The sequence below is a fragment of the Bubalus bubalis genome, chromosome 11 (genome assembly GCF_019923935.1).
Source record: "Bubalus bubalis isolate 160015118507 breed Murrah chromosome 11, NDDB_SH_1, whole genome shotgun sequence".
Classification (NCBI taxonomy): Eukaryota; Metazoa; Chordata; class Mammalia; order Artiodactyla; family Bovidae; genus Bubalus; species Bubalus bubalis.
Window position 1 is genome coordinate 68804235 of NC_059167.1, and position 26445 is coordinate 68830679.

Genomic DNA, 26445 nt, shown 5'->3' on the forward strand with positions numbered 1-26445 from the left:
CAATGCATGAAAGTGAAATGTGAAAGTGAAGTCATTCAGTCGTGTCTGACTCTTCGCAACCCCGTGGACTGCAGCCCACCAGGCTCCTCCATCCATGGGATTTTCTAGACAAGAGTACTGGAGTGGGGTGCCATTGCCTTCTCTGGGGCATACACACCTAGGAAACCAGAATTGAAAGAGACACATGTACCCCAGTGTTCATAGCAGCACTGTTTACAATAGCCAGGACATGGAAGCACCCTAGATGTCCATCGACAGACAAATGGATAGGAAAGCCATGGTATATATACACAATAGAATATTACTCAGCTATTAAAAAGAATTCATTTGAATCAGTTCTAATGAGGTGGATGAAACTGGAGCCTATTATACAAAGTGAAGTAAGTCAGGGAAAAAAACACCAAGACAGTATATTAATGCATATATATGGAATTTAGAAAGATGGTAACAATGACCCTATATGTGAGACGGCAAAAGAGACACAGATATAAGGAACAGAGTTTTGGACTCTGTGGGAGAAGGTGAGGGTGGAATGATTTGAGAGAATAACACTGAAACATGTATATTACTATATAGGAAACAGATGACCAGTCCAAGTCCGATATATGAAACAAGGAACTCAAAGCCCATGAATTGTTTTGCACAACCCAGAGGGATGGGATGGGAAGGGAAGTGGGATGTGGTTTGGGATGGGTGGACACATGTACACTCATGGCTGATTCATGTCAATGTACAGAAAAAGCCACCACAATATGTAAAGTAATTAGCCTCCAATTAAATAAATTAATTTCTTAAAAAATCTAATTAAGTGGGGAGAGTAATCATGCATGTTGGGCCAAGGTAAATATCATAATTTAATTATAAAATAACAGAACTAATGGTAAATAACACTGCACTTCAAAATGTGTTGGATGCAGCTAAAGCAGCACTTAAAGAGGAATGTATAGTCTTTCTTAACTAATTAATTGTTTAATTGAAAGAGAACTACTTTACAGAATTGTGTTGGTTTCTGCCAAACATCAAAATGAATCAGCCATAGGTATACATGTCCCCTCCCTCTTCAGCTTCCCTCTCATTTTGAAAAATGTATAGTCTTAAGTGCATGTATTGAGGGAAAAAGAAATAAAACTTAACCATAGCCTTGACTAGACAGACCTTTGTTGGCAAAGTAATGTCTCTGCTTTTTAATATGTGATAGTGAGTGGAGCCATGAAATTAAAAGATGCTTAAAATTGATGCTTCTGAACTGTGGTGTTGGAGAAGACTCCTGAGAGTCCCTTGGACTGCAAGGAGATCCAACCAGTCCATTCTAAAGGATATCAGCCCTGGGATATCTTTGGAAGGAATGATGGTAAAGCTGAAACCATTACTTGGCCACCTCACGTGAAGAGTTGACTCATTGGAAAAGACTGATGCTAGGAGGGATTGGAGACAGGAGGAAAAGGGGATGACAGAGGATGAGATGGCTGGATGGCATCACTGACTCGATGGACGTGAGTTTGAGTGAACTCCGGGAGTTGGTGATGGACAGGAAGGCCTGGCGTGCTGCGATTCATGGGACTGCAAAGAGTCGGACATGACTGAGCGACTGAACTGAACTGAACTCCTTGGAAGGAAGGTTATGACCAACCTATATAGCATATTAAAAAGCAGAGACATTACTTTGCCAACAAAGGTCCATCTAGTCAAGGCTATGGTTTTTCCAGTAGTCATGTATGGATGTGGGAGTTGGACTATAAAGAAAGCTGAGCACCAAAGAATTCAAGTTTTTGAACTGTGGTGTTGGAAAAGACTCTTGAGAGTCCCTGGACTGCAAGGAGATCCAACCAGTCCATCCTAAAGGAGATCATTCCTGGGTGTTCATTGGAAGGACTGATGCTGAAGCTGAAACTCCAATACTTTGGCCACCTGATGCAAAGAGCTGACTCATTTGAAAAGACCCTGATGCTGGGAAAGATTGAGGGCCAGAGGAGAAGGGGACAACAGAGGATAAGGTAGTTGGATGGTATCACCGACTCAATGGACATGGGTTTGGGTAGACTCTGGGAGCTGGTGATGGACAGGGAAGCCTGGTGTGCTACAGTTCATGTGGTCGCAAAGAGTCGGACAAGACTGAGCGACTGAACTGAACTGAAGTTGGTCATAACTTCTCTTCCTAGGAGCAGGAGTCTTTTCATTTCATACCTGCAGTCACCATCTGCAGTGATTTTGGAGCCCCCCAAAATAAAAGTCTGGCACTGTTTCCACTGTTTATCCATATATTTGCCATGAAGTGATAGCACTGGATGCCATGATCTTTGTTTTCTGAATGTTGAGCTTTAAGCCAACTTTTTCACTCTCCTCTTTCACTTTCGTCAAGAGATTCTTTAGTTCTTCTTCACTTTCTGCCATAAAGGTGGTGTCATCTGCATATCTGAGATTATTGATATTTCTCCCAGAAATCTTGATTCCAGCTTGTGCTTCTTCCAGCCCAGCATTTCTCATGATGTACTCTGCATATAAGTTAAATAAGCAGGGTGACAATATACAGCCTTGACGTACTCCTTTTTCTATTTGGAACCAGTCCGTTGTTCCATGTCCAGTTCTAACTGTTGCTTCCTGACCTGCATACAGATTTCTCAAGAGGCAGGTCAGGTTGTCTGGTATTCCCATCTCTTTCAGAATTTTCCACAGTTTATTGTGATCCACATAGTCAAAGGGTTTGGCATAGTCAATAAAGCAGAAATAGATTTTTCTGGAACTCTCTTGCTTTTTCAATGATCCAGCGGATGTTGGCAATTTGATCTCTGGTTCCTCTGCCTTTTCTAAAACCAGCGTGAACATCTGGAATTTCATAGTTCACATATTGTTGAAGCCTGGCTTGGAGAATTTTGAGCATTACTTTGCTAGCGTGTGAGATGAGTGCAATTGTGCGGTAGTTTGAGCATTCTTTGCATTGCCTTTCTTAGGGACTGGAGTGAAAACTGACCTTTTCCAGTCCTGTGGCCACTGCTGAGTTATCTTACATAAGATCCCATTAAACAAAACAATAACTATACACACACACACACACAAGCTTACAATAAATATAACAAAAGTGTAGATTTTTATGGAGAAACATAAAACTTTATTGACTGATATTACAGAAGACTGAAGTAAAGGGAATGCCATAACATACCCATGAGTAGGAAGAATCAGTGTCATTAAGAATTCAGTCCACCTCTAAGTTGATGTATAAATTCAGTGAAACGTTAATTAAATCCCTGTAAAGAAACGTTGTTGGTGAAAAGGCAAGAGATAGACCCTATCAGAAGTGAGGTTTATTTTCATGGTATAGTAGTTAAAAGGATGTAGTTCTGGTCTAGGGATAGACAAATAGATCAACAGAATAAAAGATAGTTTGAAACCAAACACAGACATATATGGAGCCTTAATTTATAGTAGCTGACAGGAGAAAGGAAGGCACAGTTCAAAAATGGTGCTGTGACACCTGGCAAGCCAGATTAAAAGAAAATTTAATTTCCCACATTATACCATACATAAAAAACAGCCACAGAAAGACTTAAAGGTTAAAGAAAATATTTAAATGTATTATGGAAAATATAATATCATATTAATGAGACTAAGATACAGAATTTTTTCTAAATAAGATGGATAATGCACCAAAAGGGAAATATTTGAATTTACTAAAATTATACAGAAATTTCATACATTTATATAAGATAATATGTCTGGGTTCTAGTGTTCAATATAGTTTCATCAAAAGACTAAGATAGGGAAAATGGAAATAGGCTGTAATTCTAGTTTATGTTAGAATCTATACTAGAATGGCTTCCCTGGTGGCTCAGACTAAGTGTCTGCCTACAATGCGGGAGACCGGGGTTCAATTCCTGGGTTGGGAAGATCCCCTGGAGAAAGAAATGGCAATCCTCTCCAGCACTTTTGCCTGGAAAATTCCATGGACAGAGGAGCCTGATAGGCTACAGTCCATGGGGTCACAAAGAGTTGGACACGACTGAGCGACTTCACTATTCACTATACTACAATAGAGCTATGGATGCAATAGAAATGTTTTTCTGCCTGTTCTTGGTGAGATTGAAGAGCTGTGTTCCAAAAAGCCATGTGTTAGAGACATAGGAGATTTAGAGAAAGAAATATTGATGTACCTTGGTAGAGGTTGAGAAGAAATAGTGATCTTTGAGAATCCAATTAAGGAAGCAGACCTAAACTGTGAACATACTGAGAGCTGAAAGACATGACTTTCAAGGAACAGCCAAAGAAAAGTGCACAGACAATAGACTTAGAATGAATCAGTTCAGTTCAGTTGCTCAGTCGTGTCTGACTCTTTGCAAGCCCATGGACTGCAGCACACTGGGCCTCCCTGCCCGTCACCAGTTCCTGAAGTTTACTCAAAGTCACGTCTATTGAGTCAGTGATGCCATCCAACCATCTCATCCTCTGTCATCCCCTTCTCCTCTCACCTTCAATCTTTCCCAGCATCAGGGTCTTCTCAAATGAGCCAGTTCTTTGCATCAAGTGGCCAAAGTACTGGAGTTTCAGCTTCAGCATGAATAGATGGAAAATAAATCCAGAACAGATTGATCAGCCCTTTATTCAGGTCTTCCTCTGTATTTCCTAACTTCTCATAGCTGACAGCCCCAGGACACACCAAAAGAATGTTAATTTGTGGCAGTTTCTGCCCTAATTCTAGCAAGGGCAGAAAAAAGTTAACCTCAACTCCACCATTCCTCAAGGCTTAGACTTAAACCATTTACTCAGCCATAACCAATGAGCTTTGTTTTTCATTTAGGAATTTTTATTGGCAGCTAAGAGCTATAAGGACTATTCTTCAGTGTTTCCAGAAGATATTTTTAACGTTTTATTTTATATTGGAGTATAGCCAATTAACAAAGTTGTGATAGTTTCAGGGGGACAACAAAGGAACTCAGTCATACAATATACATGTATCCATTCTCTCCCAAAGTCCCCTCCCATCCAGGCTGCCACATAACATTGAGCAGAGTTCCCTGTGCTGTACAGTAGGATCTTATTGGTTATCCATTTTAAATATAGTAGTGTGTACATGTCGATCCTAAACCCTCTAACTATTCCTTCCCCTGGTTCTTCCCCTTCTGGCAACCATAAGTTCATTCTCTTAGTCTGTGAGTCTCTTTCCATTTTGTAAATAAGTTCGTTTGTATCATTTCTTTTTAGATTCCACATACAAGGGAAAGGGATGTCATATAAAAATTTTCCTCAGTCTGACACACTTCACTTAGTATGTCCATCTCTGGGTCCATCCATGTTGCTGCAAATGGCATCATTTCATTCTTTTTAATGACTGAGAAATCTTCCATTGTAGGTATGTACCACACCTTCTTTATCCATTCCTCTGTCAATGGACGTTTAGGTTGCTTCTACGTGTTGGCTATTGCAAACAGTGCTGCTGTGACCATTAGGGTGCATGTGTCATTTCCACCCACGTTTTTCTCTGGGTATATGCCCAGGAGTGGGATCACAGGGGCATATGGTAGCTATATTTTAGTTTTTTAAGGAACCTCCTTAACTATTCTATTTGGCTGATTAAAGTCAGCTTTACTGCTCAGACCCACAACCCAACCAGCCCCACAGCTAAATCAGAGACCACTCTTCCTTCTACCACCATCTCCCCTCACCACTCTGTAGTTCTGACCAGCTCCCAGTATTGATAGCCAAGCCCTCCTGGGGCCCACTGCCCCACCTACCATCTAGTCTAAAGCTGAAGCCTGTCTCCTTCTCTTGCTGCTGGCATATACCACATGGACCCTCTTAAGTATCCCCAATGTCTCATTACTCATGGAAGAACTTTCTATTAAGGGGAGCACTTGCTTTGAGGAGGAATACATTTAAGCCAAAAGGAGAAGCTGCATCTCTGAGACAGTTGTCCAAGGCATCAGTGATAAAACTCATAGCTCCCAAAACTCAGTCAGTCCCAGAGCATCCCACTGCTTGTAAGAGAACTGATTCTGCATATTTGAGATATTTGCCTGGAATAAAGACTTCTGATTCAGGCATTAGGGAATGCAGATGCAGTATACCACAGTTGACTCAACAGGTCATCATCAGAGTTGGAATATCTCACCTTGCGTGTCCACAAACTTTCTGCCAGCTAGAGACTATTTATGAGAGGGAAAAACATATTTTCCAAAAGCTTTTATAAGTATTCACACGGATAGCTACCCTTGCTTGATCTTATGACTACTCAGGACATGAGGAGCCATAAAAACTACCTCGGGCCATGTCAGTGATTGGCTTTTCAGAGAAACTGATGATATAAAAGAAAGAGAAAAAAAAAAAGAAAACTATGTAACACGCTGATTCTTCATGGAAGTATCACCCTGGATCTGTATCAAGGGTTAGGCATTTGCCAAAGTAAATAAATTACTCTCCAGCCACCAAGACAAAGGCATTGTCTTAAGAGCTGAGTTGGCCCTAACCAGTTGAGTGAAATAAGCAAAGTCTGATTGTTTACTATGAGCTGGCCCCTCCTCCACTGTTCTTTGTATCATGGGGTCCAGTGTTCCCATGTTGATCCTACAAGCCAAATCCCATTTTGCATTATCCCACAAGTGTCTGCCCTCTTCTGGACCTTTTATTTCCTACTCTACAAACTTACAAGTTTTGGGTTTTCCTTGTTTTGTGTTCATTTCAGCATAATTTTTTTGACCACCTACTATGATCCAGGCACCATACTAGAGTCCAAAGTACAGTAAATTAGATATGCCCCTTGTTCTCAGACATTAAAATAGTTCCATTTCCTAAGGAACATGTGAACATCTAAACCTATACTAATCCTTTTATTCATATTTCAGCGTTTATTTATTTCACAAATATTATACTTATTTCTATCTTCTACCTCTAGGTGGCTCAGCTTGGGAAATATTGAACTCTGGAGTGCTTGACTGGGGCAGGGTGAGGGTTCAGAGACATAGCAAGTACTAATATTTGAAATTAGCTAGAAATTCAGAGATTTTAAGGAAAAGTCAGGTCTGGATATGACAATGAATGTGGCTACCCTGGAAGAGAAAATAGCTGAAAGCTGCATCATGGACACATCCAACATTTAAAGTGTACAAAGAAAAAGCAAATTCAAGATTTCTGAGCAAAAGTCCCAGTCACAGAAGGAGAATCACGTGAGTACAGTTATAAGATAGCATCAGCAGCCCCAATTAATAACATGTAGCCATTTTAACAAGGTCTTCCAACCATCTAGGGCACATGGGCCTTGACATCCCTTAAATAATAGCCCATAGGTGAACAACCGCCTGATCTAGAAGTCAGTTGGGCCTGCATGCCTTCATTGCTAATGAGGATATGACCAGAGGATGAGGATTCAGGAGTGGGCCGGATGGACTCCCCAGGGAACTAGGTCTCTGGATGGAGGGCAAGGTTGGCCATGTGCCAGAAGTTTGGATTTCAGCTGCTGGCTGAAAATGTGTGCTGCTTCTCCATGGAATACTACAGTTCTCTGACCTACCCTCAACTCATAACACAGGTCACAATTCACTGCAGTTCCATCATGTATTTCTGTGGATGTTTGGAATCAAGAAGCGCAGAGTCACAGAATAACTGCAGGATTTATAGAGATTGCCAGCATTCAGGCTTTTCATTTCACAGAGGAGGAGGCTGAGTCCAGAGATTATTAATTTGGCCAGGGTTGCATGGCAGTTTAGCAGAGTGGTTAAACAGGCTGCAGACTCACAGTGCCTGGGAACTCAAGCTGTGTACCTTGGGTAGGTCCATTAATCCATTAATATCACTATGTCTCAGTTAACTCTTCTTTAAAATGGAATGAGAACAATATCTGTATCACAGTTTGTAATATAAATGAGGAAATGAATGCAAAGTGGCACAGCTGACTCTCAAAGCCAAGTCTTCTGACTCATGGATCAGAGCTCCTTCCCCAAGTCCCACTTCCTCCTTTTTAAAGGTAAGTTAGAAATAAATTTACAGAGGCATTGCCCATGTACAAACTCATCACTACACACCTGGGTTATGCATTCATTTTTTTTTTTTAGCAAACATCAGTTGGGCATCTGTATACTGGGTGCTGGGGTGTCCATACTAAACAAAACCCACTAAGGAGAGAGAATATACCTTATGGTACCCAGGGGTAAGACAGTTTTGCATAAAGAGTAGCAAGAGTCTATAGAGGCAAAGAGATGAGATGGGAGATTCTTGCCATAGTCTAAGCAGCGGGGCATCGAGCTCCTGGATGAGTGTGGTGTGAATGGGGATTAAGGGAAAGTAATGAGGTGAGAGAAGGAGACTTACCCAGACTCATGATTATGGTTACTATACTATAGTGACGATACTACTACACTATAGCATTCACCCATTCCAGTCCATTTCAGTTCGCTGATTCCTAGAATGTCAACGTTCACTCTTGCCATCTCCTGTTTGACCACTTCCAATTTGCCTTGATTCATGGACCTGACATTCCAGGTTCCTGTGCAATATTGCTCTTTACAGCATCAGACCTTGCTTCTAACACCAGTCACATCCACAACTGGGTATTGTTTTTGCTTTGGCTCCATCCCTTCATTCTTTCTGGAGTTATTTCTCCACTGATCTCCAGTAGCATATTGGGCCCCTACTGACCTGAGGAGTTCCCCTTCCAGTATCCTATCATTTTGCCTTTTCATACTGTTCATGGGGTTCTCAAGGCAAGAATACTGAAGTGGTTTGCCATTCCCTTCTCCAGTGGAACACATTCTGTCAGACCTCTCCACCATGACCTGCCCGTCTTGGGTTGCCCTACGGGCATGGCTTAGTTTCATTGAGTTAGACAAGGCTATGGTCCTAGTGTGATTAGATTGACTAGTTTTCTGTGAGTATAGTTTCAGTGTGTCTGCCCTCTGATGTCCTCTTGCAACACTTACCATCTTACTTGGGTTCCTCTTACCTTGGAAGTGGGGTATCTCTTCACGGCTGCTCCAGCAAAGCGCAGCCACTGCTCCTTACCTTGGATGAGGGGTATCTCCTCACCACCACCCCTCCTGACCTTGAACGTGGAATAGCTCCTCTAGGCCCTCCTGCTCTGGCTCAGCCACTGCTCCTTGGATGTGGGGTTGCTCCTCCCGGGCGCGGCCCCTGGCCTCGGGTTGGGGGTAGCTCCTCTCAGCAGCTGCTCCTGCTCTGTCGCAGCCTGGCACTCTCGCCACCACCCCTGACCTTGGACACGAGGTACCTCCTCTCGGCTGCCGCCCCTGACCTCAGACATAGGGTAGCTCCTCTCGGCCGTTCCTGTGCCGTCGCAGCCTGGCACTCTCAGCAGCTGCCCCTGACCTTGGACCTGGGGTAGCTCCTCTCGGCCGTTCCTGTGCCGTCGCAGCCTGGCACTCTCGGCAGCTGCCCCTGACCTTGGACCTGGGGTAGCTCCTCTCGGCAGTTCCTGCGCCGTCGCAGCCTGGCACTCTTGGCCGCTGCCCCTGACCTCGGACGTGGAGTAACTCCGCTTGGCCACTGCCCCTTGGGCATGGGGTCCTCCAGGCTTCTGACCCTGACCTCGGACGTGGGGTAGCTCCTCTTGGCCGCGCTCTGTGCGCCCTCGCAGCCGCCTGCGCTCTGTCGAACGCGACTGAGTGACTGAACTGAACTGAACTGATAGTTATTATGGTAATGTGTCATGAAATCTTAGATTTATGTGTTTCTTAAAAGCAATTTGCTTCCAGGATTCCAAAGTGAAGCCAGCTGGTATTCCATACTCAAGGCAACATTGCTTACTGCTTGATGCTCAGAGGACCGCTCATTCACATGATGCTCTAGTCTGTGATCTTACACATAATGGAGGGAGGCCCACAGTAACTACTTTCAGCGCTTCAGCAGTGGACTCAGTTTAGCCAGTCTATCTAAGGCCATCTGCCTTTCTCGCCTGCCAGATTCATTGAGGGTATGATGGATATGGTTTAGAGGGTAACAAAGTGAGGAGAGCAGGGCTGAGCAAATGCAAAAATGTTTCTCTTCTGTAGGAATGTGTATTTGGCTCTGCAGGCTGTGGCTTTTCCATTAAAATGCATGCTTGGTCTCAGACAACACCTCAAGCTCCTCAGCCTCTGTGGGCTTAGCTCCATGTTCCAGGAGGCCAGGCTAGAACACGGTCATGCTAATGGCATCAAGCAGAAATGTCCACTGGTCCATTAAGACTTGACACCTAAACACTGCCTACCCTGGTCACCCTGTCTCTATTATGGCCCTGACTTCCCCCTAGGCCTGCTCTCCTCTCCAAGAAAGGGAAAATGGTTAGCAACTTTCAGAAACTAAAACAAACACCAACATTTGCCAACATTAAACTCTGCTGCACAGTTAAATGGACCATAAACTTTTAGAATTTGGAACAAAACTTCAATTCAACCCCCTCCTACAGGTGCTGTGGGCACAAAGACTGTACAGTATATTCTGCCCTGGAAAACAGTCTCAAATTATTTTTGTAAAAAAAAAAAAAAAAAAAAAAAAAAAGGCTGCCTGGAAGAAAGTTTCATCTTGTACTAAGAAAAATAAGCCCAGAGGCAGCGCAGCCTCTTTCTCTCCAGTCTGTTTCCCACACTCCCAAGAGACAATCCCACCCCACCTGGCAGCCCTCTGGAGATGCTAAAGAAGTAGGACATCTTCTCCTGGGCATGTGCACCATTCCTTCCTGCAGCCCACCACCTTCTGCAAAGCTCACAGTCAGGATACAAGTGATGCTAGTAGAAAGCACAGTCTGAGATCCAGAGGTCTGAGCTCTAGTGCAGGCCCATCATCACTTTCTTAGTGACCTTTGCATATCACTTCACCTCTTGGGTCTTACTTTCCTCATGCAAAACACTCAGGATTTCAACTTAGATCCCTCCTGGCCCTAAAAATCTAAACAGGAGTAGCATCAATAGAGCAAGCAGATACATGTTTTGCTTCAAGCAGGAGAGATGTGTGAATGCAAGAGTGGCTATTAATAATTATAGCCGGCATCAACCAAGACTATTCTGGGGAACCAGGACCCATGGCTGCTACAGTCCTTGGTACCCCACACTGAGGACTGTCCAGAGAATGCCACTGGCCCTTTCTCCTACGAAAGATTTTGCACCCAAGATGCCAGTAAAAGAGGAACCAAGAGAGTTCTGAATATCCAGTGCTCTTCCTCCATTCTCCAGCTGCTTTTCACCCATTCTCTTCCTGCTCTTCTCTCATCCCATCTTGGGCTCACTATGTTCTAAGGTAACCTGGCAGCAATGCAAAAGGATTGAGGACCCCGTTCTGGTCTCAGGCTGCACAGATCCAAATTGCAATTTCATAATTTACCATGACCTTGAGCAAGTTAGTTAAACTCTTAAAACTATAGGCTTTCAAATGTTTCTAAACTGTAGTTCTCAATAAGACATATATTTAATGTAGTATTCTAACACACATATACTTATATAAATTGAACCAAAAGCTTAATAAAAACAATAGTTGTTTTTGATTTGTTCTAAGCACTTATTGACTCATACTTACTAACACGTCTGACCCAATGGACATGAGTTTAAGTAAGATCTGGGAGTTGGTAATAGACAGGGAAGCCTGGTGTGCTACAGTACGTGGGGTCACAAGGAATCGTACATGACTGAGTGACTGAACCGAAGCACTTACCACTTACCAATTGATTCTGTTATATATATATATATATATATATATATATATATATATATACATACACACACACACACACACACATACATGCTGCTACTGCTACTAAGTCACTTCAGTTGTGTCCGACTCTGTGCGACCCCATAGACAGCAGCCCACCAGGCTCCCCCGTCCCTGGGATTCTCCAGGCAAGAACACTGGAGTGGGGTTGCCATTTCCTTCTCCAATGCATGAAAGCGAAAAGTGAAAGCGAAGTAGCTCAGTCGTGTCCGACTCTTCGCGACCCCATGGACTGCAGCCTTCCAGGCTCCTCCATCCATGGGATTTGCCAGGCAAGAGTACTGGAGTGGGGTGCCATTGCCTTCATATATATATATACACATACATACATACATATATATATATATTTGCTAGTCATGACCCACTCAATCTAGTTCATGGTCTACTAATGGATAGAGACCCACTTTTTGAAAGGCTCTAAACTTTCATTTCCTCATATGTAAAATGAGGATAATAATAATATTATCTTTCTCATGAAGTTGTTATGAAGATTGATGAAAATATTCATATAAAAGTGTTTGACTTGGAATGTATTAAGTGCTCCATGAATATTAGATGATATTATGACTCAAGGCAGGGCATTGGCAGGAAATTAATCTTGTCATACTTCAAGTACAGGGGGATAGTCTTGGAAATCATATCTCTCAGGAACCTGAATCAAATGGATTTCCCCATGGGGCATACATAATGTCAAACAAGGGTGGCTTCAAGCTTCTGTCATGAAGGCAGTTGGGTGAAGATATGATGGTTGGCACTGTCGCAGAAGCCATTTTGCCACCATGACGTGACACATCTGAGGAAGAAAAGAACAAAATGATGGAAAGGGCCTGCGTTTTAATGATATTATTGAGTTGCTGAACCAAGCCTAAATCTACTACTTCATTCTTTCTTTTTTTTTTTAATCAATAAAATCCTCTAATATCGAGACTTAATTTTTATGCATACTGACTAATAACCTCCAGTGATATCCTTTCCCTCACCAGCAGGAAGTGTCCCGACATGGAAATGGCCCCTCAGCCTGAGAATGAGCATTCCCTAAAACTTCACTATGGAATCAGGACTCAAACCACAAAGATACTGCATGGTAGGGAATTCCCCTTCAGTTCCTAGAGGTTCTCTCTCTCTCTATCATGCCTGCAAGGCTCTTGAGAATGCAAGGAACACCTCAGGCCACTCAGTTAGCCATGGCCAAAGGTACGCCTGTGCTCCCTCAGGGGAAAGATGAGGGACTCCAGAACCTGACCTCTTCTCTCCGGTGGAGGTACCACTGACTTCCTTGATTGCTGACAGCTTATTGAACCTCGTCCATGGAGAGAAGACCATTTCAAGATACAGGGCTAGGCTCACCCTGGCCAGCACTCAGTGGATAGCAAAGGAAAACAATTTATAAATTCTCCAATGTTGCTTGGCCCAGAAGGCAATTAGCTTGCTGGCTGGCTTGCTGACTCTGCAACTACTTTCAGTTAAGAGTTCCAAGGGACTGAAAGGTGACTAACCAGCAAGATGTCCTAACACTGAGGACAGAGGAGAATGTTATTTCTACCCTCCTGTGCCTTTGATGGCTGCCTTCCAACTCCAGGGCAAGTTTGCCCATGACCATGAGTGGTATCTGACGGCTGATCCTGGCACAGAATGTGAGTGGATGACAGCTGAGGGCTTGAACCTTCCATCTGAATCATTAGTGGTTCCTGCCACTGATTCCAGCCAGGGGAGTCCAGATCTGTCTGTCCTTTCTTTTCCTTGTGCTTTAAACTTTCCCTTATTTTAGTCAAACTATGCCAGCTCAGTAATTCTGACAAGCTGAATTTTAAGCCTCTACAATTTCTGAATAATTAGGACAGAGAATGAGTTCGGTGAAATATGGTCAGCTTAAAATAACTAATTCAGTGTTGCAGGAAAAGAATTCAAGCCGAGTCTAAGTGCTTAGCCGAGGACCCTCAGAGGATATATGCCAAGTATTAAGTTATTTTTAAAGGTACACCTAGAGGGGCATTTGATAAAGAAAGAGGATACAGAGACAACTATTTATCAAACACAGATTATCAGGCACTACATTCACATTCTTTCATGTATATCTTAGAAAATACATACAGCCTAGGTGTTGTCATTGCCAGTTTTGAAAAATGAAAATGAAAAATAACGACTAAGATCATAAAGCAAGTAAATGTCATAAGGATTTAATGCTTGGCCTTCCTCATACTCCTTCAGTCATACTACTCTGTGCCCCCTGCCTCCCAGGAAGAGTGAGTAGTGGAAGAGAAAGTAAAGGGGTGGAAAAAAGAGAAAAGAGGAAAATTTTTAAAAAGACAAGGAAAAGGAAAGAAATGGTTAGAAATTAGAAATGAGAAAGGGAAAGGGTACAAAGGAAGAGAAGGAAGAATGGGTGATGTCTTCAGTTCAGTTCAGTCGTGTCCGACTCTTTGTGACTCCATGAACCGCAGCATGCCAGGCCTCCCTGTCCATCACCAACTCCCAAAGTTCACCCAAACCCATGTCCATTTAGTCAGTGATGCCATCCAGCCATCTCATCCTCTGTTGTTCCCTTCTCCTCCTGCCCTCAATCTTTCCCAGCATCAGGGTCTTTTCAAATGAGTCGGCTCTTTGCATCAGGTGGCCAAAGTATTGGAGTTTCAGCTTCAGCATCAGTCTTTCCAATGAATATTCAGGACTGATTTCCTTTAGGATGGACTGGTTGGGTCTCCTTGCAGTCCAAGGGACTCTCAAGAGTCTTCTCCAATACCACAGTTCAAAAGTATCAATTCTTCTGTGCTAAGCTTTCTTTATAGTCCAACTCTCACATCCATACATGACCACTGGAAAAACCATAGCCTTGACTAGACAGACCTTTGTTGACAAAGTAATGTCTCTGCTTTTTAATATGCTGTCTTGGCTTTTTAGAAGAATTTGATGATGCAGAACTTAAAATGTGAAGTAAGTCCCTCTGGATTCTCTGGGAGAGCCAGGATGGTTGTAAGACTGTTCTTCCCCATGTCCCAAGTGCAAATGAATCCAGGAAGTCTTCCATCTACTAGAAGCAAGAGCTGGGAACCCAGCCTACCTTCTTATTCAGTCATGACCCAAATAAAGGCTCACAGAGTTTCTGATGGTACTGAAGGGGTGATCCCTTTGGCTTTCAGTTACCAAAATGGAAGCATTTTCAGACCTGCCAATACTGGATCTCATTTCTTCTCTGGCCCCAGGCCTTTGGTTGAGTCTTTTAGCTGCAACGAGCAGGTGTTTAGGATTTTTAAAAAAGGAGGGGGGACCAAATGCATGTTTACTTTCTGGGTTAACCTAGTTCAGCTCTAAGCTCCAAAGTCACCCCTCATTCTTGACCTTGTGATACCGGGGCTCGGCCTCTACAAGCTACATTTCTGCTTTACCTGCTGTATTACCATTAGGGTCTGTCAATCCCCTATTGACACTAGAAGATGAGAAGGGGAAGCAGGGATTTGCTCCTTTCTGTTTTCTTGCTGGTCCTGTCAGCATCACTCCAGCAGCAGTTAGTACCATTTTTTGTCTTCAATTCCAGAACCAGCTTCAGTTTATTCCAGTGATAGTATCTGCTGGTTGGCACCCCTTCCCCAGGTGTTAATTCCTGGCTCTGAGGGTCCCTTCTCTGAGTTTCCAAGAAGCCTGCTCTAGCCAGCCAGGAAGCACCCCTCCTGGTTCTAGTTTTCAGCTCTGCAGGGCCCACCTCCAAGCCTACAGATCCTACTTACCATATCCTTTCCCCTTTGTTCACTCAGTCCCAGGACAGTGGTTGTTTCCTCAATTTGCTACCTTCATGATACTTCTGTGTTCCTCCTTCACATTTTCAGTCCTTCAATTCCCAATATTAAACATCCTTTATTAGAAAAACCAATAGAGACTTCCCTCGGTGGTCCAGCAGCTAAGACTTCACACTCCCAGTGCAGAGGACCTGGGTTCAATCCCTGGTCCAGGAACTAGATTTCACATGTCACAGCTCAGAGTCTGCATACCACAATGGAGACTGAAGATCCCGCGTGCCGCAACTAAGACCCGGCCAGCCAAATAAATAATTTTTTTTTTTTAAAGAAAAACCAATGGATATATATTTTCTGAACTGATCCTTGCCTGATTTATTATCCTTTTTGTCTCCATCCAAGATAATGCTAAATGATATTCTGAGATTGCACTGCATATAACTTCTGATAAGGATGTGATTCCTTTAGGAAATCAAAAGCATCATTACTCACGTGTTTTTGTAGCTATCTCCTCAGGCAAGGGAAACAGAAGCAAAAACAAGCAAATATAACCTAATCAAATTGAAAAGCTTTGGCAAACAAAAGTAAATCATCAAAAAATGAAAAGACAACCTAATGAATGGGAGAATATATTTGCAAACAGTATGTCTGATAAGAAGCTAATGTCCAAAAATGTATAAGGAACTCATACAACTCAATATAAAAAGACAATCCAATTAAAAAATGGGCAGAAGACCTGAATAGGCATTTTTCCAAAGAAGATATACAGATGGCCAATAGCACAGGAAGAGACTCAACATCATTGATCATCAGGGAAATGCAAATCAAAACCATAATGAGATACCATCTCACACCTGTAAGAATGGCGATAAGATAAGAAATCACAAGTGTGGGCAAGGATGTGAAGAAAAAAAAACCCATATGCTCTGTCGGTGGGAATGTAAATTGATACAGCCACTATGGAAAGCAGTATGGAGGTTCCTCAAAAAATTAAAAATAGAACTACCACACAGTTCAGCAATTTTACTACTATTTATCCAAAGGAAACAAAAACAACTCAAAAAGCTGTGAAAATAACTCATGTCCATTGACAGATGAATGGATAAAAAGATGTGGTATGTAGACATACATAAATACACACACATGCACAGAGTGAAATACTACTCAGTCACAAAAAAATTCATGAACTTTTGCTATTTGTGACAGTGTGGATGGGGCTTGGAGGGTACTTGTTTAGTGAACTAAGTCAGAATGGTAAATACTGTATATTTTTGATTATATGTAGAATCTAAAAAACAAAACAAATGAACAAACGAAACAAAAGCAATCTCATAGATACAGAGAACTAGTGGTTACCACAGGGGATAGTAGTAGGGGAAGGGGAAAAATAGGTGAAGGTAACTAAGAGGTATAAACTGCTGATTATAAAATAAATAAGTTACAGAAATGTAATGTACAACACAGAAAATATAGTCAATATTTTATAATAATTTTGTATGGCATTTAATCACTATTCCATACTCCTGAAACTAGTAAAATACTATAAGGCAGCTATATTTCATTAAGTTTTAAATTTTAAATATCAAAACTTAAGAAAACAGTAAAAAATGAAAAAAATAACAAAATTAAGGGCTTAAACATTCCTCATAGTAAATAGAAATTTGTTTATCAAATTTTGGTTGTGTGCTCCAAATTTTATCTTTTGACAATTGTTTAATGTGTTTGATTTTGCTAAGTGATTAATTATTCTTTGGAATTTAGTACATCAACTGAAATGCCAGGAAATGCTATTCTAAACCAATGGAACTTAAATTTTAAAATAATCTTTGAAAGGAAAGAAAACTATATACATAAATAAAATCAAACAGAGTCATAGAAACTTAATAGACAAATTTCTATCTGAGGAAAAAAAAATGATGCAGCTAACTGAAAGAATGCAAAGAAACATCATTACACAAAATTGCCTTGTCCGTATCTTATTTTTAACAGCTCCAAAAGTGTCCTCATGCCCCCTTGCAGTCCATCTCTCCTTCTGCTCCTGTACCCAGAGGCAACTACTGATCTACTTTCTGTCATTTGATGTTACTTTCCAATTTCTAGGTTTCCATATATATGGAATCATACAGCATGCATTTCTTTTTTGTTTAGCTTCTTTATTGCAGCATAATGATTTTTAGATTCATCCATATTGTGTGTGTATAGTGGTTTTTATTGCTAAATGACTAGTGCTAAGTACCTATATTTGCTACTCCATTAAACAACCGATGGACATTTGGATTATTTCCGGTAGCTACTTCAAATAAAGTTGCTGTAAACATTCATGTATAAGTCTTTGTGTAGACACTTAGTATTTCTATGGGTGGCTTGTTTTGTTTTGTTTTTAACATCACTCTTGTTGTTCAGTCACCAAGTCATGTCCAAATCTTTGTGACCCCAAGGACTGGAGTGCACCAGGCTTCCCTGTCCTCCACTCTGGAGTTTGCTCAAGTTCATGTCCATTGAGTCAGTGATACTGTCTAATCAACTTATCCTCTGCTGCCCTCTTATCCTTTTGCCTTCAATCTTTCCCATCATCAGGATCTTTTCCAAACGGTTGGCACTTTGCATCAGGTAGCCAAAGTATTGGAGCTTCTGCTTAATCATTAGTCCTGCCAATCAATATTAGGGTTGATTTCCTTTAGGATTGACTGGTTTGATCTCCTTGTTGTCCAAGGGACTCTTAAGAGTCTTTTCCAGCACCATAACTAGAAAGCATCAATTCTTTTGGCCTCAGCCTTTTTTATGGTCTAGCTCTCACATCCATACATGACTACTGGAAAGACCATAGCTTTGACTATACAGACTTTCATTGGCAAAGTAATGTCTCTGCTTTTTAATTGTCTAGGTTTACCATATATTTCCTTCCAAGAAGCAAGTGTCTTCTAATTTCATGGCTGTGTTAACCATACACAGTGACTGTGGATCCCAAGAAAAGAAAATCTGTCACTGCTTCTACTTTTTACCTTTCTTTGCTCTGAAGTGATGGGACTGGATGCCATGATATTAATGTTTTGAAAGTTGAGTTTTAAGCTAGATTTTCACTCTCGTCTTTTACCCTCATCAAGAGGCTCTTTAGTTCCTCTGTTTTCTGCCATTAGAGTGGTATCATCTGCATATATGAGGTTGTTGATATTTTGCCTGACAATCTTGATTTCAGCTTATGACTCTTCCAGGCCGGCACTTCACATGATGTATTCTGCATATAAGTTCAATAAGCAGAGTGACAATATACAGCCTTGTCATACTCCTTTCCCAATTTTGAATCAGTCAGCTGTTCCATGTAAGGCTCTAACTGTTGCTTCTTGACATAACACCACTATTATGTTGTTATAGCCTCCCTGGTGGTTCAGACTGTAAAGAATCTGCCTGCAATATGGGAGACCCAGGTTCAGTCCCTGGGTAGGGAAGATCCCCTGGAGAAGGGAATGGCAATCCACCCCAGTGTTCTTGCCTGGAGAATTCCATAGACAGAGGAGCCTGGTGGGCTACAATTCATGGGGTTACAAAGAGTCAGACATGACTGAGTGACTAAACTTTCACTTTCAGCCTCAGTTCACACTCAAACACATTTGCATTAATGACTTATATGAAGTTTAAAGATAGTGATGAAAAGTGACAAAAATATAACTCAGAATTACTTTTGCAAATAGAAGATTAAAACTGTTGGTAAAGTTAACATATGAGGGTGATGAGTTAGACAAGCAATTCAAGCAAGAAAAGTATGAGCAGGAAAAATGACAGTGAATTTCCAGACATTTAATTTTAGTAACTTATGAATCCTTTTGTCCCATTTGCATTTTTAGTCATGAGTCTCAGTGGGCATAAAAGCATCAAGGGTTTGTAATATTATTCAAATAAAGCCCAACAACTTATCTATAAAATCAATGGAATTTTTCCAACAAAAGATACAAAATAACACTTCATTTTGAAATTAACTCACTAAAGGCTTGGAGAGAATAAAAGTACAAATATGACTTTCACAGTTGCATACCTGACAGCAAAAATAAATAGAACTGACACTATTGGTAAGAAGTGTACAAAGCCAACCAGAAAGATCGGTTCAGTTCAGTCACTCAGTCATGTCCAACTCTTTGCAACCCCATGGACTGAAGCATGCCAGACTTCCCTGTCCATCACCGACTCCTGGAGCTTGCTCAAACTCATGTCCATTGAAATGGTGATACCATCCAACCATTTCATCCTCTGTCCCATTCTCCTGCCTTCAATCTTTACCAGCATCAGATTTTTTCCAATTATTCAGTTATTTGCATCAGGTGGCCAAAGTATTGGCGTTTCTGCTTCAGCATCAGTCCTTCCAAAGAATATTCAGGATTGATTTCCCTTAGGATTGACTGATTTGATCTCCTTGAAGTCCAAGGGACTCTCAAGAGTCTTCTCCAACACTACAGTTCAAAACCATCAATTCTTGGGCACACACCCTTCTTTATAGTCCAACTTTCACAACCACACATGACTACTGGAAAAACCATAGCCTTGACTAGATGGACTTTATTGAGAAAGTAATGTCTCTGCTCTTTAATATGCTGTCTAGGTTGGACATAGTTTTTCATCCAAGGAGCAAGCATCTTTTAATTTCATGGCTGCAGTCACCATCTGCAGTGATTTTGGAGCCCAAGAAAAGAAATTCTGTTACTGTATCCATTGTTTCCCCATCTGTTTGCCATGAAGTGATGAGACCAGATGCCATGATCTTCGTTTTTTGAATGTTGAGTTTTAAGCCAGCTTTTCACTCTCCTCTTTCATGTTCATCAAGAGGCTCTTTAGTTCTTCTTCTCTTTCTGACATAAGGGTGGTGTTATCTGGGTATCTGAGGTTATTGATATTTCTCCCAGAAATCTTGATTTCAGCTTGTGCTTCATCCAGTCTGGCATTTCACATGTACTCTGCACATGATTTAAATAAGCAGGGTGACAATATACAGCCTTGACGTACTCCTTTTCCTATTTGGAACCAGTCTGTTGTTCCATGTCCAGTTCTAACTATTGCTTCTTGACCTGCATATAGATTTCTCAGGAGGCAGGTCAGGTGGACTGGTATTCCCAACTCTTTAAGAATTTTCCAGTTTGTTGTGATCCACACAGTCAAAGGCTTTGGTGTAGTCAATAAAGCAGAGGTAGATGTTTTTCTGGAACTCTCACTTTTTCTATGATCCAAGGGATGTTGGCAATTTAATCTCTGGTTCCTCTGCCTTTTCTAAATCCAGCTTGGACATCTGTAAGTTCTCAGTTCATGTACTGTTGAAGCCTGGCTTGGAGAACTTTGAGTGTTACTTTGCTAGCATGTGAGATAAGTGCAATTGTGCAGAAGCTTTAATATTATTTGGCATTGCCTTTTTTGGGGGTCAGAATGAAAACTGATATTTTCCAGTCCTGTGGCCACTGCTGAGTTTTCCAAATTTGCTGGCATATTGAGTGCAGCACTTTAACAGCATCATCTTTTAGGATATGAAATAGCTCATCTGAAATTCCTTTGCCTCCACTAGCTTTGTTCATAGTGATGCTTCCTAAGGCCCACTTGACTTCACATTCCAGGATGTCTGGCTCTAGGTGAGTGATCACACCATTATGGTTATCTGGGTCATGAAGATCTTTTTGTATAGTTCTTATGTGTATTCTTGCCACCCCTTCTAAATATCTTCTGCTTCTGTTAAGACCATACAATTTCTGTCTTTTATTGTGCCCATTTTGCATGGAATGTTCCCTTGTTTTCTCTGATTTTCCTGAAGAGATCTCTAGTCTTTCCCATTCTATTGTTTTCCTCTATTTCTTTTGCATTGATCACTGAGGAAAGCTTTCTTATCTCTCCTTGCTATTCTTTGGAGCTCTGTATTCAGATGAATATATCTTTCATTTTTCTCCTTTGCCTATCACCTCTCTTCTTTTCTCAGCTATTTGTAAGGTCTCCTCAGACAACCATTTTGCCTATTTGCTTTTCTTTTTCTTGGGGATAGTCTTGATCACTGTCTCCTATACAACATCATGAACCTCCATCCATAGTTCTTCAGGCACTCTGTCTGTCAGATCTAACCCCTTAAATCTGTCACTTCCACTGTATAATGATAAGGGATTTGATTTAGGTCATACCTGAATGGTCTAGTGGTTTTCCCTACTTTCTTCAATTTAAGTCCGAATTTTGCAATAAGGGGTTCATTATCTGAGCCATGAGCTCAGAGTTCATGATCTGAGTCAGCTCCCAGTCTTGTTTTTGCTGACTGTATAGAGCTTCTCCATCTTCAGCTGCAAAGAATATAATAGATGTGATTTTGGTATTGACCATCTGGTGATATCTATGTGTAGAGTTGTCTCTTGTGTTGTTGGCCCAAGGTGTTTGCTATGACCAGTGCGTTCTCTTGGCAAAACTCTGTTAGCCTTTGCCCTGCTTCATTTTGTACTCCATGGCCAAACTTGCCTGTTACTCCAGGTGTCTCTTGACTTCCTATTTTTGCATTCCAGTCCCCTATGATGAAAAGGACATCTTTTTGTGGTTTTAGTTCTAGAAGGTCTTGTAGGTGTTCATAGAACTGTTCAGCTTCAGCTTCTTAACCAGCTTCTTCAACTTAACAGTTCAACTTACCAGAAAGATAATGTCTATTAAATGTTCAGAAACAAATCAGAATGAACTATGAAACCAATTACTTTTGCAAATGACTGTATTACCTGTTGCCTAATATCCATGTCATGTGTTGTAAAAAAAGAAATTGTTAATTCCTGGTGTATATTAGAATTGCATAAAACATAGTGATGTTAAATATAAAAAAATTAAATAGGATTCTCATATGAAGGAGAAGTGCATGACAAATTTCTGTATTTTTAATTACTGAAATCCCAGGTTACAGAATTAGAATTTTCTTCCTTAGTTGATTCTTGTTTTATGTGATTTATATTGATATGTAGATGAGAAAGGATGTAGCTACTTGAGGAAGAGAAGTGGCTTCTGAATGTCTGCCTGCATGTGGTTTACTGACAGAGAATAATCACTGGCCAAGAAAGAAAGAATCTCCTGGCCTTCATTTAGTGTTGACAGAAGTGGTGAGGATGTTTAATATTGTCAACTTTCAGGGACTGAATGTACTTACATTGAGAGCATCATTCAAAGAAAGGAATGCCAGATGTGAACATTCCTTTTTCCACACTTAAATATTCTGCTCTTGAGGAGAAATCTCATTCTTCATTTCATATACATTTTTGAAATGAAGAACAAGATAAAAATATTGTTTCAAGACTATGAAGTCAGTTAAGAATAATATCAATTACAAGGAATGTATAGAAATAACATATGCCAGTAATATACTCAGTAGAGTGAACCATCTAAATCCATCTCTCCAAACCAGAGTGTCAGGATTAAGATTGAAGATAAGTAGTTGAGATTTCTTAGGAAGCCAGATATGAAGGCAAAGAGTTGATTGCCCAATGCTTCTTCCATGGAGTCTGGAGATTTCTTTCACTCTTCAGAAAACATACTCAGTGGCTCTATTGGAGCTTTTAAAGACCATATCCAAATGCTGAAGCAGATGGTGGCATTTCTGGGGCAAACACAAGCAAACAGTGTATTCCAAATCTATTGCTTCTCTTTCAAGGGTGGAATTAGTCGACCTTCCAACTTTGAAGGGTGATATCCTTACCAATCCATGATCTAAAGGAACTCTGACCATCCCAGTGGGAAAAGACTCGTTTGAAAACACTAGGAAGACCTAAGATTCAAGATATATATCCTTGAGCTGGATAAAAGGTTATCGAATAAAACAATTATTTTTAATAAAATTTTAATAAGTTATTTTATTTTTATTATTTGTAAATGCTCATATTTTTCAAATTTTGCTTAAAATCTATAGATCATTAATAAATAGTTAAGTGATTCAGAGATGCTGACTATTTGGAAAGCACTAAGGTATTCCACGGAGAAGGCAATGGCACCCCACTCCAGTACTTTTGCCTGGAAAATCCCATGGACAGAGGAGCACCTGGTGGGCTGCAGTCCATGGGGTCGCTCGAGTCCGACACGACTGAGTGACTTCACTTTCACTTTTCACTTTCATGCATTGGAGAAGGAAATGGCAACCAACTCCAGTGTTCTTGCTTGGAGAATCCCAGGGACGGGGAAGCCTGGTGGGCTGCCGTCTATGGGGTCGCACAGAGTCAGACACAACTGAAGCGACTTAGCAGCAGCAGCAGCAGCAGCAAGGTATTCCAATTCGCACAAGTCGGACGCGACTGAGCAACTGAAATGAACTGAACTGAAGGTATTCCAATGTCGGTGGCTGTTGGGGAAATAAAAGAGATTAATCTGAGATTTTTTAGAGAGTAAAAGAATGTGAAATACAATATTCTTCAATCAAAAAGGAATGTCAGGTCAGTCATACCACTTGACTGGTGACTGTCTCGAGTTTGAGTACCTGGGTTTGCAGATGTTCAGTAAGGGTATGATTTCCTGTTACTCCACATAATGGATGACCCCGGACTGAATCTACTAGGGCGCACATTACTCTTTCATCTGAGCAAACACAGATGAATCCTTTGGTGCTGCTTAAGCTCCATAAGCCTTCTTAATACCAAATTGAACTCAGCGAAGTTCAGGTGGCTAAAATTGTGCTTTTGTTATGAAAGCAGTAGCCAGAAAATGCAAACTCTTTGAGTCACCTAGCCCAGCTATTTCCTTCAGAATCCAAGCCTGAGCCAAGCATTTTTTTATTTTGTCTTCTCAGACTAGGTAGCGCTCCCTTGTTGCAGACTCTTGGAGAACTTCAGGAAGCTGGGGGCATAGCCCACTTTTGAAGGGGAGTTTTCAGACCAGATTTAAAACTCATTACTGGACTTATGTAAGTTAGGGCACTGGTAGAGCCCAGCATGAATGGAGTAGGAGGCATTGAGGAAAAGAGGCACAAACAGCAAAATAAGAGAAGCCGTGGAAGAAACCAGAAGCAGCAGCAACTGGCGCCAAAGAGAAGATTGTTTTCTGACAGAATTTATAGATGTCTTTTGAAAAAAGAAAGAAAAGAGCAAAAGCAATTTCTTCATTTGTCTTGGCTCAGTCACATGTCAGTCACACAAGATCAATCCAACCATGGATGTTGATTATTTCCTTTCCTTCATGTCTGCTAGTGTATTTTTCTGCTCAGCCTGGGGCCCTTTCCTGATTTTGTTTGTTCACTAAGGCACAGAAGAAATCAAAGTCTCTGTTCTCAGGCTCTCCTTGAAGGATTGTGAAGAGAGCTGACTCAGGGAAGAAGAATCACCTCACCTTAATAACTTCCCTGCCAGCTCCATGCCACACTGCAGGGCCTCAGATGCAGTACTCTGCATTGTGCTGTAAAAGAAGTTCCAGTCCTCCTCAAAAGCCTTCATTATTATAATCAACCTATAAAGAAGCCACTTTTCAGTAGCTCTGTAGATATTTAATATTTAAAATAATTTCCCCCTGTTTTGAGGTTGTAAGAATGCTATAGGGACCCACTAGTTTCCAGGTTTCCAGCATATAGCACCAAAGGGAAGGGTCTGATCTTTCATGCTTATCATTAAACAAATCCCTCCCTGTGGCATCTTCTTTCCTCGAAATGTCTAAAAACAAGCTACTGTGATAAAGACTATGTGGTTATGACAGAAGGTTGGTGTTTTTTTTTTCACATCTCTTTACTCTCAGCAATATCATCTTCCACTTTTGTACAACATAGAGTAACGGGTGGGAGATAGTTTGATGGGAGATCCAGAAAATCTGGTGAGTTTTTTCAAAACATGGGTCTTTTGATTTTATTAAAAAAAAAAAAAAAACTTCATCACTAAGTATTCAGCATGCATGTGCTCCAAGGTAGCTATGAAAGATTCTGATTCTGTATTCTCCAGCAACTAGGTCAAAGGGTTGGCTTTGAAGGAGAAATACTGGCATGAAGTTGCCAAGGTTGATTTTCGAAGTCAAAAAGTTCACAGTGTCATTTGAGGATTTTTCAAGATAAAAATGCAAAAATGTGAAAGAGAAAAATCCACCCTTTCAAACTGGCCAGTGGAGGGAGTTTTTTCACACCTGCCTTCTTTGAGGAAGCATTTCTTAAGCATGCTCAGAGACAGCATAGGAGCTTTTGCCCTATGCATCTCTTCCATCGGGCTTTTCCTAAGTTTCATCCTTTCTAATGAACCAGTAATACTAAGTAAACCATTCCTGAGTTTGTGAGCCATTCTACCAAGTTATCAAACCCAAAGAAGGGGGCATGTGAACTCCCAATTCATAGTCGGTTGATCAGAAGTACAGGAGACTGGCAACTTGCAATTGGCATCTGAAGTGGTGGCAGTCTTAACGGGACTGAGACCTTAACCTGTGGGGGCTGCAGTTATTCTAATTACTGTTAGAATTGAATTGACTTGTAGGACAGTCAGTTGGTATCTGGAGAGGTGGAGAATAGATTGGTGTGGGAGAAAAATCCCACACACTTGGTGTCAAAAGTGGTATTGGAAACAGTTCAAGAGCATACTGATTTGTACCTGGAAGTAATAATCAGGAAGGCTATCAGTGAGGTCATTTTTCAAGAATGAATTGATTTGTGGCAACAGGAAAGGGACCAAGTTTAGAAAGACATGGAGGTTTTGGGGAGCTTATCACACGGGAGGAAGAGTGAGTAGGGTGGATTAGGGCTGCATGCCATGGGAACCCACTGGGGAGAGGCAGGTAGAGAATCTGAGAATGAATCAAGGACTTGAGCATGACAGACTTTAAATGTCACTGAAGAGAGCATACAGTACTAGAGGAATAACATGAAATCTGAGAGTCAGAAAACTCTTCCTGGCTGGCCATGTGGAATAATTGGAGAGGGACTTATTTAGGAAAGCACTATGCTAGTCCAGGTCCCAATTTTTGCTTTTAATGGTAACGGCTTGAACTAAGGTAGTAGTCGTAGGATTGGCATGAGGAAATAGCTCAGGAAATATTAATGAGTCAGAATTGATCATGCCTTTGTGGCTGGATGGACATGGGAGTCTGAAATGAACCATCC